This window comes from Schistocerca americana, chromosome 3 (assembly GCF_021461395.2).
Source record: "Schistocerca americana isolate TAMUIC-IGC-003095 chromosome 3, iqSchAmer2.1, whole genome shotgun sequence".
Classification (NCBI taxonomy): Eukaryota; Metazoa; Arthropoda; class Insecta; order Orthoptera; family Acrididae; genus Schistocerca; species Schistocerca americana.
Genome location: NC_060121.1, coordinates 846,743,474 through 846,764,828, shown reverse-complemented (window position 1 = coordinate 846,764,828; position 21,355 = coordinate 846,743,474). Strand labels below are relative to the sequence as shown.

Here is a 21,355-nt window from a genome sequence, read left to right as displayed (position 1 = left end):
AGTTTTCATATTTGATGTGTGTGTGTGTGTGTGTGTGTGTGTGTGTGTGTGTGTGTGTGTGTGTGTGTGTGTGTGTGTGCGTGTAAGGGGGAGAGGAGGAGAGAGAGAAATCGTAAGACTAAACAGAAAAGGAACTTTATCACCCTGCAAGAAAACTACCACATTCAGAAATCCATGACAGGAAAGAAGAAATTCATGAATGATGAGACCAGCCTGGGAAACGACACACTTTTTAAATTAATGGACCACTTAATATAACCTATATTAATAATAAGTCTTTAGAAGTGTCGTGTCTGTCTGTCTGAATACGCTTTTCCAAGGCTACTCGACGTATTTTCATAGGGTTTCAGCATGTAACTTGAATGTAACGTGGGGCACCATATAGGCTTAGGTTACCAGAACTGGGTCGCGGAAAAATTATCGTGATTTAATGTTTTACTAAACCCGTCGTATCTGTCTGTCTGTCTGAACACCCTAATGTCTTTCATGGGGTTCCACAGACAGCTTCAGCATACCTTGGAGCAACGTGCAGAGTTTTTTCCATCAAAATCTGATCATGGAGAAAAAAGATATGGTAACTGAAATTTTTATCCTCATTAACACTAAAAACACGAAAGCAACTCTGTCTGTTACGTTATCACGACTAACCTTTCTGAACCGATTACCATGAAATCTGGTGCGGAGATAGTTCAAACCCTCAGGAAAAACATAGGCTGCTTTAGAAAATGTATAGTCCAAATACGAACTGATATGAAGAATATTATACGAATTACGGAAAATATATGATTTTTGGAAAAGTAATTTATTCTTTGACTTTCGATTTATATCATATTTGTAAAAATGCTTTTATTGTCTCATAGGTGCTATATGGTACGATTAAAAATGATGAATACAGAGCTTATACAATCGTCGGTATGTTTAATCTGCACTTCCACACTATTGGTTGTGCAATGTACACATTGTATAATGTATAGCTATTCCAATAGCACTTCGTACAGATTGACACTCCTGCCTCTGTCCCTCTGTTCGCATTGCTCTGCAACGAAACTGAGCATACCGACACGACGTATCGTGCGTTAGGAAGAGTTGGGTGGGGGAGGATGGGACGTACATCACGAGCTGTGCTTACCTTAACAGGCAGACAAGTGAGGGCAGCTGACAATATTATGCTCACAAATGGTTTTTTGAACCATTTTGATGTGAACACAAGCTTTTTTTTCTACTTCAACCTGCGCTAACAACGAAGACGAAGGCAGTAGTTTGCAGAGTATGTAAACAATAGGGAAATTTATAAGGAAACACTGTTTTTGCTCTAGAAAGACCAAAATATACAAACGTATTGTGTGTATATACTTCCAGAATCACCATAGAAGATGTTTTCTAAATAAAGTCACAACGCATGTGGTGTAAACATACTCTTTAACTGCAGTAGTCTCAAGACGGAAAATCTAATAACTGAGAGTTCTATTTATTTGAAAATGAGACTGGCATAAAATCGAGCTCCATTTCATTAGTCTGTCAAATCCACAACACCCACGTTGACAAGCCTTACATCAGAATTACAAGGTGACTTTTGAATCAAATTGAATTTGTACAGTTTCAAATGACTCTAAAGACGTCCATTTTCACCACCGTTCTCTGGATCAATATAGAATTTCGTGACCCATGGAGATTTCCTGTTTTGTTCTCATGGAAATGTCTGTTTCGTTGCATCAGAACCAATGCGAAAATTTAGACTATAATGAACGAAGAGCTTACCATGTGATGCAATAGATAAGATATAAAACTAGTGCGTGCAACTGATCTTGATTCACAAAAAGCGCGGAAAGCTCAACAGAATTATATGACAACTGTATAGAGTGATGCAATTGCGCTGTGGAGACGAAGTGGTAGCGTCAACATGAAAAGATCATGCAACACGGAGAAACTTCTTTCTTCAGTTTAATCATAAATGAGCTGGTACCTAGCGTCCAATGACCTACATATCGACAGGGCAATAACTTAAAAAAGAGGTGTGAGGGGGGGGGGGGGGGGGGAGCAAGCCTATTATCAGCTTGATGTTGGTGCTAACAAGCAACGTCCTAACTTTCCGTCAGTTACAGTGATTGATAGCGCATTAAAACACCTCAGGTACATTAAAGAAAAAATTTTGTTTTAGTGCCTGCAGCATTTTCGACGACTCAGATACACGGCCCAGTCGACTTAATGTGATGTGATGTGTTCGACATCAACGTGCAATGACGACACACAGACGGCAGATGGCAGCACTAGCAGGGTATATATAGTGTGTCGCAGGGGAGGGGGGAGGATTCGGGAAAAAACGCTGACGTTGTTGTGATGCGGAAACGGAGCGATTTACCTGATGTCCAAGAGGGCATGATCATTGACTTTCGAGCCAAGGGGACATTCATTTCCGAAACGAATAAGTTTGTAAACTGTTCAGGAGCTGCCGTGGCTAGAGTATATCAAGCGTGGCAAAATGGATATGAAGATGGTATTTGTTTTCGAAAGAACAGATACCACTGAGGACCGTGCACTTTCTCTAGAATGAAATGATAATTAAATCGAAACCCTTAGCTGCCGACAGGTGTTGTTGACATACATCAATGGGGACAGGCGAAAATGTGTGCCCCGACTGGGACTCGAATCGGGGATTTCCTGCTTACAAGGCAGACGCTCTATCCATCTTTTTTTTTATCTCATTTTGTTCTATACTGTTGGTTGAATTTGTTCGTGGCGGACGTCCGATGACACCAGTTCAGGTTGTTCGTTGATACGTAAACTCAGTTTTTTTTTTTACTGCACAGGGTAGCTAAACATCCATCTGAGCCACCGAGGGCACAGAGGATAGTGCGACTTCCCGGTCATTGACCTCCTCCTGTGCGAATGCGCACGCTTTGCCCGAACTCTTACGGGACTCGTCAGCTTCGTCTGGCGCGAGTAGTGAATGAATGGGCAAATATATATTAGGAACACTACGAATTTAGGTTGTGGACAGTTGGGAATGTGGGTCTCACGGGAAGCGTGCAAGGGATAAGTCCCTGCAGTCGCACTATCCTCTGTGCCCTCGGTGGCTCAGATGGATAGAGCGTCTGCCATGTAAGCAGGAGATCTCGGGTTCGAGTCCCGGTCGGGGCACACATTTTCACCTGTCCCCATTGATGTATATCAACGACACCTGTCGGCAGCTAAGGGTTTCGATTTAATCATCAAAATGGATATGGATGCAAAACCGGGCCCGAGGCAATTGTTGTTCGCCAGGGCCCATGGATGAGAGGTGTGTACGACGACTGCGGCGATGTGTACGGTCGAGTACAAGTACAACTGTTGAGCAACAGACTGCCCAGATGAACGGCCGTCCAGCTAACGCTGCTACGTATGGGCCTCCACAGCAGGTGCTTGGTTCATGTAGCCATGTTCACAGTTGTTCATCGGCGACGGAGGCCGGAATTTGCACGCCCTACCGCAAGTGGAAGTCCACCGAGTGGCGACAGGTAACCATTTCAGAGGAATCACGTTTTATGCTCCAACGGACAGAAGGTCGTTGGCATGTACCGCTTGAAACGTCTGAAAGCAAACAAGGAGGGAGCGTTACGGTCTAGGGAATGTTTTTGTGGCATTCCCTTGGTGACCTCCCTACGCTGGAAGCACAATGGATCAACATAAGAACATACTACCCTTGTGGACCGGGTCCAACACCCACACGCAGTTTGATTTTCCTCGCTACAATGGCACCTACCAGCAGGACAATGGAACATGTCACACAACTCGCAGTGTACGTGTGTGGTTGGAAGAGCACCATGTTGAGTTTGCAGTACTGCCCTGGCCACCAAACACCCCGGATTTAAATCCAATCGAGAATTTGTGGGACCACATCTATCAGGCTGTTCGCGCCATGCATCGTCAACCGACAAACCTAGCGCATCTTCAGGACATCACTGACGCTCTTCCTGCATGTCTCGCAGCGGTCCGCATTCCGAAAGGTGATTATTCAGGCTTTTGACAGGTGGTAGCATTAATAGGACTGGATAGTGTGTTATATTATTCAAGTTAAATGAAAAATTTCCAGAAACAGAAGTAATTCTTGAGTCAATGGACGGGTATCTGCCTATTTTGGACCAAACGAGGGATAGATAGGTTGTAAGCATGTTGTCATATCGCTGGCTTAGTTGTGGAGTATCTTTGCGGGCAGTCGCGTCTGTCGAGTCGAGCATGGGACGCGGAACTTTTTTTTAAAATGGTTCAAATGGCTCTGAGCACTATGGGACTTAACATCTGTGGTCATCAGTCCCCTAGAACTTAGAACTACTTACACCTAATTAACCTAAAGACATCACACACATCCATGCCCGAGACAGGATTCGAACCTGCGACCTTAGCGGTCGCGCGGTTCCAGGCTGTAGCGCCTAGAACCGCTCGGCCATAAAGGCCGGCGACACGGAACTGTTAGGTTGTGTAGTGTGTAGCTCTGCATGTGAGAGGCATTGTTAGTATAGAAGTTGAAGTGTTGCTCCAAGTGATATTATAGTAAAGTGATGGAATATGGAAGTGATTCAGAGGAAAGTGCGTAATGATATAATTAAAAGTGAGCAGTGCTGCCGATGACGTATTTGTGTATCCTCTCGTTGCGCGTCACACCGTTCATCAATCATCCGCACCGTGTTCAGTCTCCAAGAATGAACTAATGTGAATCGGTTACACTATTTACCACGAAAGAAAGCATTTAAGTGCCAGTGTCTTGTAGCGAGCGTGAGAACGTGCGTTCGATCATTGCGTTCCGCATCATCAACAATCTACCACGTCGCGACGGTTACGCGCACGTTCGTACAACTGAGAACTGCGAACTGTAACTTTAACTTTGTGAACAGTGTTAAAATTTATTGCTAGTGTCAAGGAGGACTGGTACCAGATATCTGTGTATGCGTGACGAGCGTAAGGACTTTCATACGATCATTCGGCTTCCGCATCATCAACGATCACCCGCGTCGTGTCGGTTACGCGTACGCTCGTCTGAGTCATATTGTGGACTGGTAATCATACATTAATTGGTATAAACACTTATGAATTAGAATGTAAACAGTGCAACCTGCGATTTTCTTTAATCGTCTCAGAATATAGTTGTTCATACCAGACGTCGAACAGTATTGTTTTTTAACGTTGAGTGGCTCCCCTAAACCAGCTTGCATATTTCGATAGATAATTTCAGGCAAGCCAACAGCAGTGCGAAGCAGGACAATACTAACGCCGCGGGATTATCAGGTACGTGGTGTGGACTGTTAAAGAAAAGCAGAAGCGACAAAAGTTACAGTTTAAAGTACCCCCACCCAATTGTACTCCCGGGCGTGTTACAAGGTGATGGTTCAAAAGGCTCCAAGAACTATGGGACTTAACATCTGAGGTCATGGGTTCCCTAGACTTAGAACTACTTAAACCTAACTGACCTAAGGACATCACACACATCCATGCCCGAGGCAGGATTCGAACCTGCGACCGTAGCAGCAGCGCGGTTCCAGACTGAAGCGCCTAGAACCGCTCGGACACAGTGGCAGGATAGGTGATCTCGTCCGTTTCACGGAAAGCAAAAATCTATAATACTGCAGTCTTAGAGCACCGGTACAACGTAAATCGCTTTTCAGTGTTAACACATCACGGCAACTCTGCTACGCGAATTAGCGGTATAAGTGCATGGTGGAAGAGTTTTGTACTTAGGCCTCTTCTAAAGCTCCAAGCTATGCAACTCGGCATTTCGTAATGCAAAAGTTCCCGCCGTTACTCCCAAACTTTTGCACGCCCTTGAGGCTTGTCCGTGGGACATTTACAGCTGGCAGCAAACGGACGATTTGCTAAAACGACGCTCAGGGGAAGTGTGTTGCGGTGTCTTCCGAGAGAAGCACTATTACTTACCGTGTGTCCCACCTCCTAAAGCAGAATTTTGTGCAATGGTTACACTAAGCTCTATTGTCATGATGGCAGAGAGTGTGTAATGTCTCTTGCAGCGGTCTCTCCGCGATATTTTCATAAATTTTATAAATTATATAACTCAGTACATATCTCGAAATATCTCTCCTTATCTTATCGATTCCTAAACTTTAATATACGATGATTATCAATGCAAAGTAGTTTCAAGCCCTATTATTCCTTGGAGCGTCCATTTACTCCATGGAATAGCTTCTCTGCTATCTGTTTTCTCTTCTGAAAAGAATGAGGCAATGCTTGCCGATTAGCCGTGAAAGAAGGAGGATGTATATGTATGTATTGTTGAGCTAGTCGCCATCTTGATGAGATTCTGAATGAGAAGGAATTTAATACATGAACTAAACTAAAGTGTGTTCGCGTATTATTTAACTGATTATTATTGACAGTGTCTGCTTACTACGCTGTGTTGCACGGGATCAGTGGGGAACGTCTGATTTACACTGGACGAACCTGCCGTTTTGTATGCTCAAGATATCCAGCTACTTCAAATAAATAGGCTGACACGGTCTTACCAGCAGATCTCCGGTCTTCCCCATGTGATCACCGAAAGTTAATAATTATTACAAATGTTTTCAGGAGATCGACTGACAATTTTCGTCACTCCGAGACTTCGAAATTGATTCACTGCCTTATTGAATTTAAGTTAAGCTCAGTTTAATCAGGATAGAACAGTATTGAACTGTTTGAATGTGATAAGCCTGCTTTGTGAATGAAAATTCCCTTAACACACGCATGTTTTTACTATCCTGATCAGTGAAGCTAAATCAGGCCGGTGTGAGAGATGTTTTTAAATTTTTTGAATACCACAAAAAAAAATATTAAAAGTGCAAACATACATGGTGTCTATTTGCTCGTTTGAAGAACTTTCCAAATCTAAGCACATAGACAGAATTACTGCCTCAAATATTCAGTGTTTTTGGAAGACTGTCAAAGTGTTTTCAGTCATGTACTGTTTCCAAATTTCCATGTACTCACTTCTCGTGTTTGCTGTTGCTTTCACTTGATCGAATGGTTTTATGACTAGCTAGAACAGGCAGCGTCAAGATCCAGAAGCTTCTGAGATAACTGGTAAACAAAGTCCAGGTTCTGGATGAATAACAAATGTTATGACGACATGTGTGACATAACGAATCTACATTCAGTACAATCGAAACATGTTTCGCAACCGTTGGATATGTACAAAGTTGGAGCAGACTCAGCTTCACCTATCTGCTTAATATTTTGCTTAAGTCACCTGAAGTGTATTACGGGACGTCGCCGTCATGAACATCACGACCAAATTTCTCTTCCATTTGCTCAATGAGCGAGAGTTTCGCCCTAATCACATCCCTAATCACCGATCTTGTATTTATCTACTCTGAGACTAAAGGAAACTGTTTGGAGAGCCAACCGTTTTCCTATGCCGTGTTAGGCTCGTGAGGCGTTCCGTTTTCCGTTTTTCCATGTTTTTGTCGACTCTTGTAAGATATTTGCAAAACTTGTTTTCGTTATTATCAAATGCAGCATTTACTAAAATTGTAGAAAGACAGTTCCCCATTGTATCTTTGTTTTTCACGTAAAATTCTTTACTCAAGCCAAAATAATTATATTAAAGGGCAAGTATTTCGAGTCTTACCATTGCTCCATTTTTAATTGGGTTTACTTTAATATTCTTTACCGTCTCATGCTTTGATCTCTCTGTAGAACAGTTGGAAAAAGACAGTTGGAATGAGGTAATTGATACCAATATCTTGGTGTAATGCAATCAGTCTGCAACGCACATTACTACACTAGTGTGACAAGCAGCACGCAGAATAGTACTTAATATATAGATATATGGGCGCAATATTAAGTAGGGAATACTGAAGGTACAGAAAGAAGAGTAGCACGAATGTTCACGGGTTTGTTTGTTTCACAAAGAGCGTCACGATGATGCTAAGAAACCTGAATTGGTAGACTCTTGAAGACGTCAACTCTGACGCGAATGGCTACTAAAAAAATTTAAGACCCATTGTGGTGTCACCGCCAGACACCACACTTGCTAGGTGGTAGCTTTAAATCGGCCGCGGTCCATTAGTACATGTCGGACCCGCGTGTCACCACTGTCAGGGATCGCAGACCGAGCGCCACCACAAGGCAGGTCTCGAGATACGGACTAGCACTCGCCCCAGCTGTACGGACAACATTGCTAGCGACTACACTGACGAAGCATCGCTCATTAGCCGAGCAGATAGTTAGAATAGCCTTCAGCTAAGTCAATGGCTACGACCTAGCAAGGCGCCATTAGTAACATTGCATGTATCTAAAGAGTCGCACTTGTATCGCCACAATCTCCAGATGTACCAAAAGGATGGATTAAAGTTAAGTATTCCAGAAGCATTCATAACGTATCCTGTTTCAGACCTCACGCCATCCAACTTTAACTTAGCGCGTGCCTTTCGGCTTCCTCTCATTGTGTCTAGGCTGTCTTGTCTAGACACAACACCCATTATAACGTACGAAATTCCACAAGCACTCTATGTGTCATTGCCGTAAGAATTGTTAAGATAATACACTGTGTGGTCACAAGTATCCGGACACCTGGCTGAAAATGACTTACAAGTTCGTTGGCGCCCTCCATCGATAATGCTGCAATTCAGTATGGTGTTAGCCAATCCTTAGCCTTGATGACAGCTTCCACTCTCGCAGGCATACATTCAATCCGGTGCTAGGAGGTTTCTTGGGGAATGACAGCCCATTCATCACGGAGTGCTGCACTGAGAAGAGGTATCGACGTCGGTCGGTGAGGCCTGGCACGAAGTCGGCGTTCCAAAACATCCCAGATGTGTTCTATAGGATTCAGTTCAGGACTCTGTGCGGGCCAGTTCATTAAAGGTATGTTATTACCGTGTAACCTCTGCGCCACAGGCCGTGAATTACGAATACGCGCTCGATCGTGGTGAAAGATGCAGTCGCCATCCCCGTATTGCTCTTCAACAGTGGGAAGCAAGAAGGTGCTCAAAACATCAATGTAGGCCTTTGCTGTGATAGTGCCACACAAAACAACAAGGGGTGCAAGCCCCCTCCGTGGAAACCACGACCACACCATAACACCACCACCTCCGAATTTCACTGTTGGCACTACACACACTGGTATATGACGTTCACCGGGCATTTGCCGAACACACACCCTGCCATCGGATCGCCACTTTGTGTACCGTGATTTGTCGCTCCAAATTGTCCAATGTTTACGCTCCTTACACCAAGCGAGGCGTCGTTTAGCATTTACCGGCGTGATGAGTGGCTTATGAGCAGCCGCTCAACCATAAAATCCAACATTTCTCACTTCCCGCCTAACTGTCATACTACTTTCAGTGGATCCTGATGCAGTTTGGAATTCCTGTGTGATGGGCTGGATACATGTCTGCTTATTACACATGTCTGCCTTCTTCTACTGTCGGCGGTCTCTGTCAGTCAACAGTCGAGGTCGGCCGTGCTGTACGTGCCCCTTCACGTTTCCACTTCACTATCACATCGGAAACAGTGGACCTAGGGATGTTTAGGAGTGTGGAAATCTCGTGTACAGGCGTATGACAAAAGTGATACCCAATCATTTGACCACGTTCGAAGCCCGTGAGTTCCGCGGAGCGCCCCATTCTGCTCTCTCGTGCTGTCCAATGACTACTGACGTCGCAGACGAGGAGTACCTGGCAGTAGGTGGCAGCACAATGCACCTAATATGAAAAACGTATGTTTTTGGAGGTGCCCGGATACTTCTGATCACATAATGTATTAGACTAATTATGTCACGCACAGAGGTATTTCAGTATTTATTCTTTGTGCTATCCACACGCAAATGCAACGAGAAGAAATCGTAATTTGCGGCACAGTGGCAAGTACCATCTGCTATGCGTTGCACGGTAGTATGTACAAACATACATGCATTAATCCTTGTTCCATAGATCATGAATACGACATTTCGTAATGATGTGGAACGTGTCACTTTAACATAAGTGTTCTTTCAACAAAATAATTAATTATTATTTTTTTACAAGTACTACTTCATATCTAAGAATTCATCTATTGAGTAGGAGGAGTTGTCATTCAGAAATTCTTTTAACATGGATGCTGCTTTGCGACTGGCTGTGATGTTTCTCTGCCAATTAGAAATTAGCATACTTGCGAGTGCTTTTTGGGGACTAGAAACTTCTTTTGAGTAGGAGGAGGAGTAGAGTCGGGCTTGGATCTCGTAGTGATCAGACATATTGATACGTGCTCCTCTGAAAATTGTTACTATTGTGATCTTACGGTACTAAAATGTTTGAGAAGTGCCGTTAAGTGTAGAAGAAAATTCGAGTCAACACACGCTGGGTGTGAAATTGGGAACATTTGGTGACATCTGAATCATTAATTATCGCGTGGCGTGTTGCTTACTCACGAACTTGAAAATTTTGCCCCGTGAGACTAATACTAGCAACGTTTGAGCGAGCAATTCTGTGGGAAACACTCCGTTCGTAAACTTTCGGTGAAGAATTACCATAAACTGGCTACGGTCATGAATGACGTGTGCTTGTGAACTTTTCAGAGTATGTGCAGTTTAGAGTAAGGCTTGGTAGTGACTGGTGTATGCAGGCTTATGGTAATAGAGTGAAATATTACGCACACAAATCCTTTCACTTAACGGTTTCCTTCCACTGCCAAAGTAACTTTAGAACGACTTGAGAATATGGCATGTACAGCTGTTCTTTCTGTAGTTTTTTTCCGTTAAGAAATGCTTGCCAGTATCTATATCGAGGCGTGGGTGTGTAAGAAGAAATCCACCGCCAGGTGAGTGGAACTTAGCAAACACGCTGCGCCGCCGCAAGTCCTCATGGACCGGTTAAGAACAGTCTTTTCTTAGAAATTTATTTGCAGACGCAAATTTTCCTTCACCTTTCCATTTTTTGTCTTTTTTGAAAATGTTAATAAATAGAATATATTGAGCTTCATTTCGGTTATTTACAGTGGAAGCGAGGTAAAAACGGAAAAAAAGTTTCCGCACAAGGAGTCGACACGACGAACCTCGAATTACCATTCTGTGCTGTTTTCGCTGCGCCAACCGCTGCCTCGAAACTACGTTAACATAAATGGCTCATGTCTCTCCAGATTCGCTCCATAATTTTTCTAAATGCTTGGCCATCTTGAGCTCCCATTTCCGCCACTTTCCTGCATACACCACACACTTGGACGAAGTCAGTAATGGCGAGCAGGTGCGGTCCTCTTCTTAGGCAGAGCCTTGCTGTTTGTTCCCAGAATGAACCTTGGCGATGTTTTCTCGGGTTACCAGCAGAATTATGGCTTCCTGTTGTTGCAACGTTTCGACGAGTTTTCGACATGCCATCTCCAGGCGATAACCCGAGAAGATTTCATCGATGAAATTCACCGAGAAAGCCTGCATTCTCATATAGAATGAAACTTGCACATTGCAATGGAGTGGGTGCTGTTTTGAAACTTCCTGACTCAGTAAAACTGTGTGCTGGACTGGAAATCGAATGCGAAAAAAGCCAAATTCAACGACCGAGCTCAAAATGGTTCAAATGGCTCTAAGCGCTATTGGACTTAACATCTGAGGTCATCAGTCCCCTAGACTTAGAACTACTTAAACCTAACTAACCTAAGGACATCACACATATCCATGCCCGAGGCAGGATTCGAACCTGCGACCGTAGCAGCCGCGTGGTTTCAGACTGAAGCGCCTAGAACCACTCGGCCACAGCGGCCGGCTGAGCCTTAGGCTGCAAGGAGTTTTCATCGATCAGGAAGTTTCAAAATGCGCACGTTCCGTTGCTGTGTGAAAGATGATTTATATAGCGATGCGTATTTAACAGCTTATTTGCGCTTTGAACAACAGTCTGATGAAGTGAGTGGCCGAAGACCCCCAGCGAGGAGCTGAACGCCTTTGACGGTTAATACTCGTATTAACCACGCTGCTTGCACTGTACGAGGCGGCGCTCTACTGGGCTTTGCCGTTGTGTGGCGTGGTGTGGTGTGGTGCAGTCCGGGACGCGTCCGCCGGCGTATATCGCTCGTCGCGGCGCGGAAGCACGCCCCCCACTGTTTACTGTAGCGGCCGCCGGGATGGAACTGCGCCGATGACAGACGCCCGCGCAACCCACAGGGCTGGCCGCTTCACTATCTGTCCGGTCTAGACCGCAGCGCGCACCCTTCTGCCTCTGTGGTCACGTCCCATCCAGTTTCGTCCTTGGGCGACCTACACTGTCCTTCTTTCTTTCTTTCTTTCTTTCGCTTGTGCCTTTTTCCCACAGGTACGCAGGGTCGGCATAGTTAATCGGATTTGGCAATGTTAGATTCAGGGGTGGCAGGATGCCCTTCCTGCCGCCACCCCGTACCCGCCGGGACGGAATTAGTGTACCCCAACTGTCTGCGACTAGTGTAATCCATGGAATAATGCGAAAGTGTTCAGATGTCTGCGAGCCCTGTAACTGAGGCGGGGCGCAGGGACCAGCCCGGTAATCACCTAGGGGGATGTGGAAAACCGCCTAAAAACCACATCCAGGCTGGCCGGCACACCGACCGTCATCGTTAATTCGCCGGGCGGATTCGATCCGGAGCCGGTGCGCCTACTCGAGTCCACGAAGCAGCGCATTAGCGCTTTCGGCTAACGTGGCGGGTTTTCGGCGCCCTACACTGACGAGCCAAAACATTACTACCACCTGCTCAGTAACCCAGCTTCGTTCTTGAGCGACCTACACTGATGAGCTGAAACGTTACGATTCTGCTTAGTAGTGTGTTGGTCCACCTTTGGGACGTAGACAAACCCTTAGTAGGTTTTCTGAGGCTGTGGTACCAAAAGCCGTCGCACAGGCCACGCAATTCCTATAAATTACCGCCCGGTGGTTAGTGGGAGCGGAGTGTTCCAGTTGTGTTCCATCGGGATCAAATCAGGCGTATTTGGTGGCCAAGACGTCAACGTGAATTCGCTGTCATGCTCCTCAGAACCATTTAACAAAATTCTGGCCGTGTGACACGGACAATTATCCTGGTCTACCGCCGTTGGTGGGAGGCAATAAGTATGAAGGGACGTTGATGGCCTTCGCGTGGTCCTCAGCTGTCATAGTGCCTTCAGCTACTACCACTGGCCCCTTGGAGTCCCAGATGAATGTCCCCCTTAGCGTAATACTGTCCCCACCGGTCAACGTCCGTAGCCGTGTGGATCAAGTGTTCCCACTTTTCTCCATATGAAATTAAGTCCAGCGTTGTCGAACAGGATCGTTTTGTCGGTCCACTGTTGTGGCATGGGGAGAGGTAATACTGCGTGGCAGTACTAATCTCCAGATCTTTGAATACGGAACACTTACTGGTCAACGTTATTGTAACTCTTTTCTCCTTCCCTAATTGGTCTTCCCAGCGCTGCATTTGTCACTCACCTAATTTTTATGGATATTGCGCAACTTCACAGACAGCGCAGAATGGAGCAGCTCTTGGAACGAGAGGATATTCGGCGAATGGAATGGCCTGCCCGTTCCCCTACCTTAAATCCCATCGACCACGTGTGGGATGCGTTGTAAAGAGACTAACACATGCACCAACGACCATCCGGCATCTGCGAGCCGCGCTGGTGGAAGAATGGAACATCCTACGTAAGAACTCCCTGCTAACCTTGTGGCCAGCATGGAATCACATTGCAGGGCATGCAGTGCCGTCCATAGTGGTCACACACCCTATTAAGAACCATGTCCCGCCTTTTTTAATGTCCAGTGGATCATCATAAATCGCAGTGACTTCAATGTAATTATTGTCTTTGAATGAAAGTGTCATTGCCCTTCGGAGTGGCAGCGTGGTTTGAGGCGCCATGTCACGGATTGTGCTGCCACTCCCGCCGGAGGTTCGAGTCCTCCCTCGGGCATCAGTGTGTGTGTTGTTCTTAGCGTAAGTTAGTTTAAGTAGTGTGTAAGTCTAAGGACCCATGATCTCAGCAGTTTGGTTCCTTAGGAATTCAAACAAATCTGAACATTTTTTGAAAGTGTCATTTCTGTTCGTCTAATTGCGTAAGCCTTTCAGGTACCTTCTGTACCATACTGTACCACTTCTTTCTATGTACATCATGCGAAAGTTACTTTCATCCTTAACTTTTGCGCACCGGTGCATAAAGTCAATTGTTACAATGAAGCCTGTTATCAGCTGCCATCAAAAGTTAAACTCGAGAACGAGAAAAAAAATAATATTATGGTAGTATTGAACTCACGAACTTCAGTGTATTATCCTCCGACCTTACACGCTACACCCTCGCGGTATTTGGCAGACTACTATCACTTAAATGAATCATAAATAAATTTATTTCTTCCGTCACATTTCACTGAAAGACCACTGGGATGAACGTTTTTACTGTAAAATGTCGGGCACCTTAAAGGACATCACCGTCCAGTCCGTTATCTGATCCCCATTCTCCAGTTCACGCCTTCAACCTTGTTCCACTTCTGTACGACATAGGGGAGAGTTGCCTAAATTTTACTTCGTTGAAGATTTTACTTATTATAGCGTAAATAGTAAGCTACAAATTTATTTAAACTATACTACCCTCCACTTCAGGACGCTGTTCTTGAAATCCGATTTAAAGAATGGAAATACTTCAAAAAATATTCTACTTGATTTACTAAAAAACTGAAATGGTACAAATTAGGAACCTGGTTTCGTAATTTGGCCCAGTGAGTGCTTAAAGTGTACCACTTTTATAAACTACATCCGCGACCTTAAAAATTTGTACTAGTTTAAGACTAAGGAAATTTTCCGTATTTTAGTTCTTACATCACTATCTGCAGGGCTTGCTGTATATCTTTTTCACTCACTTCCTAACAACTGCACCTTTGTATGGATTCACATTTTGCATTTAATGCATCTAATCATTTCTTCCATTCAATCTTTCTCGCACACCTCGGAGTGACATTCCTCTCTTTTACGAATGAGTCCCTGGAGAGACCCCCAAGGAGCGACTCTAAAGCCTCCCTTGTCACAGACAGACTCTAGTCCTAGATTTCTTCTCCTTTGCTTATTCAGGTCTTTTTGTGTGGATTGCCCGTCTCGGAAATTTTATACGAAGCTTTCATAACCGCGCCACATCTACGGTCGCAAGTTCGAATACTGCCTCGGGCATGGCTGTGTGTGATGTCCTTGGGTTAATTAGGTTTAAGTAGTTATAAGTCCAGGGGATTGATGACCTCAGATGTTAAGTCCCACAGTGCTTAGAGTCATACGAACCATTTGAAGCTTTCATCATTTCCCTAGAATTCGGCGATATTTCTTGTATGGGCACCTTAAGCCCAATTTTTGCTTGTCATGGCTTCTACTACATTCAAATCACGGACCAATCCGTTTCGTTTTCTTACGTCCGACATGAGTGAACCGTACATCTTATATTCAAATGTAATAATATGCTCTTAAATTTGTTTTCGAGGCATTGCAAAGCACTTTACTGCGGCCAAATGATTTTATACCCCGTTTGCATTTTCATTTTTATTTTCAGCATGCCTCTTAAATGTTAGGTTAGGCACACTGTATATCCATCCACAATCACTTAATCCATGATCCTCATTAAGATACGCTATTACAGCTATATGCAATTCATCTGAGCTCCACTTTCAATGACGCCCTTCTGTTGCCGTACTGTACACAAAATATTTATTTAATTAATAAATTACGATAAAGAAGTGATTCAAAAGTCACCACATCATTTCTAACCATTATGTTGCACTAATAATGATAAACACATCTTTTAAAGCTCAGTACAGGAGCAAGTTTCTCAAATTGCACCGAAGCAACAGCGGGAACGCACAGGAAATTATATGATATGTTACAGACAACGTCGCTATTTTCTCGTTGTCAATTTCCTCCAGACGAACCACGAGTACAAAATTCTGCACTGTCACCCGTAATAAGACGTTATGTTGTCACTTACATTATAACAGCAGTTATCCATATACGCAAAAAGTTAGATGACAATTGCAACAAAATCCACCGGTGTCTGCAGACGACCGGTTCCTCGACACACACAGCTCATAGCTGGCAATATGGTTCGAACAAGCACTTAGATTACTCTGATCACTGTAAATGTCGGGTAGTAGAAGAGGTACGAATTTGATATTAATGGTACAGATTAGTAACTGGTACAATAAAGGCAACTCTCCCAAATTTCCTTGTACTGTTTACAATATTGCGGAAATGATTGCCGTATAACATAATTATCCACGTCGTCGAGTCTTATACATTGTGCGCACTTTGCTGTTTTATCTTTTCGGTAAATGTTTCAATTCCACCCATTTCAGCATCGTCTGTCACATGACGTAACTTTCTCACCATCGACTCACTCTGCTTTAACATCTTGTTCATATGCTCCGTCACTTTTTCCATGCGCGGTGTCACTGCTTTCTTCTTCTCATCGCCAAAAAACTTTAATATTGTTAACAGCAAGCTTCCACTGGCAGGTAAGAACGTGCACTAGTTTAGTTGGAGCGTAGCTGTATAGCTTGTCTGTGAACTGTTGAACGGGAGAGCGGCTCCCCACTTTGCGCACTGCGCTACCAGGTGCTTCTGCAAACTGTTTCACAAAGCTACACCGGCCCCGCCGCGGCGCGCTCTTTTAATCTCTGGCGATGCAGTGTGCAGATACATTCGGGCAGCGTTCATTTTCAGACAAATGCGTTACAATCATACGGAATACAAAAGATGATTACTCGTCCCGAAACGCAACATTACAGAGTAAATTATATTATCGAAGGAACGGAAGTCATGATTCATATATCTACCCCATATTTCTTCCATGGGACTTTTTGTTCCCAAAAATAAAGAAAAACTTTAAAGGGGAAGTCTTTTACAACCATAGACGAGATTAAAAGCTTGTCGGTGGGAGGACTAAAAGCTATCCCGAAGAAAGCGTTCCAGAAGTGTTTAAGGTTTTCGAAAAAGCACTGGGTTAACGGTATTATATATGAAACGGAGAATATTTTGAGAGTAATAATATTGATGTAGCCTAATAGATAAACGTATCAATAGATACAATATTCACAACAATAATGCTGTTGCTTTCACTAACAAAGCCAGGACTCAGATAACATTTTCTGAAAGTAATGTTGTCTACCCAAGTTTTCATTGATAAAAAACATAACAGTTGGTCACATAAGCTGCAACAAACGAACCCATCAGTTTCACAATCACACAATTTCTCTGTGGCCTGTCAAAATGTTTTTGGAGTTGCGTTCCGTTTTCGAAGTTTTGACTCTTGTAATTCCTTTGTTGTAACACAGTTCACACCCACTTGTTTGTTGTTTTCATTTCTGTGAGACGTCTATATGGTATCTGCCCGCACTGACTATTCATTACATTTACTTGCGAAGGTAAGGTATTCCTACCACATGACTCATGCTCTATAGCCGCGTGTGGTAGTCGTGCGGTCTTGGGAGTCTTGCCACGGTTCGTGCGGCTGCCCCCGTCGGAGGTTCGAGCCCTCCTTTGTGCATGAGCGTGTGTGTTGTCCTTAGCGTAAGTCAGTTTATGTTATATTAAGTAATGTTTAAACCTATGGACCGATGACCTCAGCAGTTTTGTCCCATAGAACTTACCACAAATTTCCAATTTCATGTTATATAACCAATATATAGTGTGACAACTGCCAGGACGACAGAAAGGGAAGAAATATATCAACGATCAGACGGACAGTTCATAATTTTGTAGAAAAAAAAGGACACCGAGGCTCTTCTACTTCGCTCGATGTTGCACGTGAAGATTTTGGACCGTTGGCTGTTTCTCTTTTCCGTTTTCTTCACAGTGCAGTACACCTTCTTCCTGTTTTCATGTTTTCATATTTTACAAAATTGTTAAGGATTTCGTGCCCACTTGTTGACAAACTGCCTATTGGCTTCTGTCTCGGGTTCTTCGGCCGACGTTCATCTAATGATTTTTCTGACGTTTCGCCAGCACGAGTGGCTGGCATTGTCAAAGCTTCATCCTCCATTGCCGGTGGTGAACTGGAGCCGAGCTCGCGGCCGCAGACTATATGTACCTGTCGCGCCAACGTCCGAGGGCTTCTCCGCGGTCATTTCCGGTGCGGTTCTCCTCTTGCTACCTGAAACGGTCGTTCGCTGCAGTACGGGAAGCCAGGATCCGTTCACCTTAAGGCTTTCCTCTTTCTTGTTCAAACTGTTCGCGTGTTTTTGTATTTCTACAGCTTCTCTGAACAAGCGCGTGTGATAGTGCTTCTCTGCAGCCAGAACTTCCGTGTCGGCGAATTTTATTACGTGGTCGGTCTCATTCAGTGCGTGCTCTGCCACGGCCGATTTCTCCACCTGCCCCAACCTGCAATGTCGCTTATGCTCTTTGATCCTGGTGTTAATGGATCGTCTAGTCATTCCGACGTAAACTTTTCCTCATGTGCATGGTATACGGCATATTCCCGACATTGCAAGTGGGTCTCTTTTCTCCTTCGCCGATCTAAGACACTCTTTGATCTTCCTTGTCGGTTTGAAAATCATCTTTACGCCATGTTTGCGCAATATACGGCCGATTCTATCCGTCACTCTGGGAATGTATGGCAGAAAGGCCGTGCCCGACATTTCTTTTTCTGGTTCCTTACTTCGCCGAGTGTGTGGCTCTGTTACACTTCTAATATAATTTGTGGAGTACCCATTGCTCCTCAGGACAGTTTCCAGGTGTTGCATTTCTCGTTTGAGGTGTTGCGGCTCACATATTCGTCCTGCTCTCGTTACGAGCGTACTAATCATGCCTCTTTTCTGGCTCGGGTGGTGGTTTGACAGTTTTTGCAGGTATCGGTCCGTGTGTGTCGGTTTTCGATACACGCAGTATCGCAGGTTTTCGCCGTCCCTTGTGACCAGCACATCTAGAAATGGCAGTTTCTTGTCCTTTTCTACTTCCATGGTAAATGTTGACCAGCACATCTAGAAATGGCAGTTTCTTGTCCTTTTCTACTTCCATGGTAAATGTTATGTTGGCATGGAGGCTGTTCAAGTGTCTTAGGAAGTCACCGAGCTGTTCTTCACCATGGCTCCACACCACGAAAGTATCATCGAAGTACCTGTACCACACCTTAGGTTTGCAACTCGCCGAGACCAGTGCCTGTGATTCGAATTGTTCCATGAAGAAGTTGGCCACCACTGGACTGAGAGGACTACCCATGGCGACGCCTTCCAGCTGTTCGTAGAAATCGCCATTCCACGTGAAATAGCTCGTGGTGAGACATGCATGGAAGAGCTTTCTGATGTCTTGCGGGAAAATGGAACCGATGTGCTCCAGAGCGTCACTGAGTGGCACTTTCGTAAATAACGAAACAACATCAAAGCTGACCAGGATGTCGTTTGGTGCAAGTTTCAGTTTCTTCAGCTTCTCTGTAGAGAAGCACTATCACACGCGCTTGTTCAGAGAAGCTGTAGAAATACAAAAATACTTGAACAGTTCGAACAAGAAAGAGGAAAGCCTTAAGGTAAACGGATCCTGGCTTCCCGTACTGCAGCGAACGACCGTCGCAGGTAGCAAGAGGAGAATCGCACCGGAAATGACCGCGGAGAAGCCCTCGGACGTTGGCGCGACAGGTACATATAGTCTGCGGCCGCGAGCTCGGCTCCAGTTCACCACCGGCAAAGGAGGGTGAAGCTTTGACAATGCCAGCCACTCGTGCTGGCGAAACGTCAGAAAAATCATTAGATGAACGTCGGCCGAAGAACCCGAGACAGAAGCCAATAGGCAGTTTGTTTTCATATTTTATCTGTGTTCAGTTTTTGATGGGCTATCAAATGGCCCAGCTTACCACTAAATCTGAGGGTGGTGCGATGGGGAGTTTCCCTTGTTAGTGACGTGACCACGTTATTTACCGCTACTGGCAGGTATAGCGTTCGCTTTGCCGAGTAACGGGTAGAAGGAAGCAGTGGCAAGTGAACGCCGCTCGGAAGGTTCCGCCGCGCGGAGCACTGCATCGCGGGCTGCATAGCTGTCAGGCGCCACGCCGAGTCTTGGCTTGGCTTGGCTGGCTGTCCGGCGTAATTAATACGGGCGCGGAGCGGGCGGCACGTCTCGGCGATCAGATAGCGCCGGCCGACCAGCTGCGAGCGCGAGCCGCTATCTCGGGCCCGCGCCCATATTCGGCGCCGCGGAAATTCATAAACACCTACGGCGCAGCTACCATCGCCTTATACGGCGCCCGGTCGCTGGGAGGCGCCGTTTCTCTCTAAGGCGCCGGCGAGTTCTCGCGCTAAAGGGGAGAAAGTGCGCCTAACCACCCGTCACATCTGTCCCTGCGCGCCGTCCGCGAGAACCTGGCTAACGGCTGCTGCTTACTGACGCCTGGCGACTGGATCTAATCTCCCGTGATGTACTGCAGCGCTGAGCTGCACCTTCGACCTCTACAGGTCGCGTAAGGAACGAATGGAAGGTTACAGCTTCTAGCACTGTAAGATAACTGTTTGCATTATATTGTTTGTTTCATTCTGGTGCCGGAGGCCAAGTATGAATTAACTGCACTACTAGTGAATACTTAGTCCATAGTGTACAGTGATCAGCCAGAACGTTATGACCACGTACCTAATATCAGGTATGTCTACCTTTGACATGGCTAACAGCGGCGACGCGCAGTGGCTTGGAAGCAATGAGGCCCTGGTACGTCGCTGGAGGGAGTTGGCACCATATCTGCATAGACAAGTCAGCTAATTCCTGTAAATGTCAGATCCCAGATGTGTTCGATCGGGCGGAGTGGCCGAGCGGTTCTCGGCGCTGCAGTCTGGAACCGCGCGACCGCTGCGGTCGCATGTTCGAATCCTGCCTCGGGCATGGATGTGTGTGATGTCCTTAGGTTAGTTAGGTTTAGGTAGTTCTAAGTTCTAGGGGACTGATGACCTCAGAAGTTAAGTCTCATAGTGCTCAGAGCCATTTGTTCGATCGGGTTCAGATCTGGCGAGTTGGAGGGGCAGTACGGCAATTTCCAGTCGCCACTGCGTTTCTTGAATCACTGCATCATACTCCTGGCCTTGTGACATAGCACATTATCTTCCTGAAAAATGCCACTGTACATGATCGTCATGAAGGGGTTCACATGGTCTGCAACCTATGTAGGATACTCCTTGGCCGTTATGATGCCTTGTACGAGCTCCACTGTACCCATGGATGCTCACGTGACTGTTCCCCAGAGCATAATGGAACCACCGCTAGCCCCTCTCCGCCGCGTCGTACAGGTGTCAAGGAGCTATTCCCCTGGAAGACGACGATTTCACGTCCTCCCATCGGCATGACGAATGTATCGGGATTCATCAGAACATGCAAAGCTCTGCCACTGCACCAACGTCCAGTGCAAATATGGTCACGTGCGAAAAAAGTGGTCCAACTAAAACATTCATATTTCTTTACGTACTACACGAATATGTAATAA

The 21,355-nt window shown here is 45.3% G+C and overlaps 1 protein-coding gene and 1 non-coding gene across 2 annotated transcripts in view; one reads left to right on the top strand and one right to left on the bottom strand.

The window, feature by feature from the left end:
• The window catches only part of LOC124607175 (netrin-3-like), a 447,419-nt gene that overhangs the window by 210,990 nt on the left and 215,074 nt on the right, over positions 1-21,355 (bottom strand). The gene's annotated exons all lie outside the window — the stretch shown is intronic.
• Trnat-ugu lies at positions 3,064-3,138 on the top strand. Its single transcript has one exon. It is a non-coding gene; the product is annotated as a tRNA-Thr (tRNA).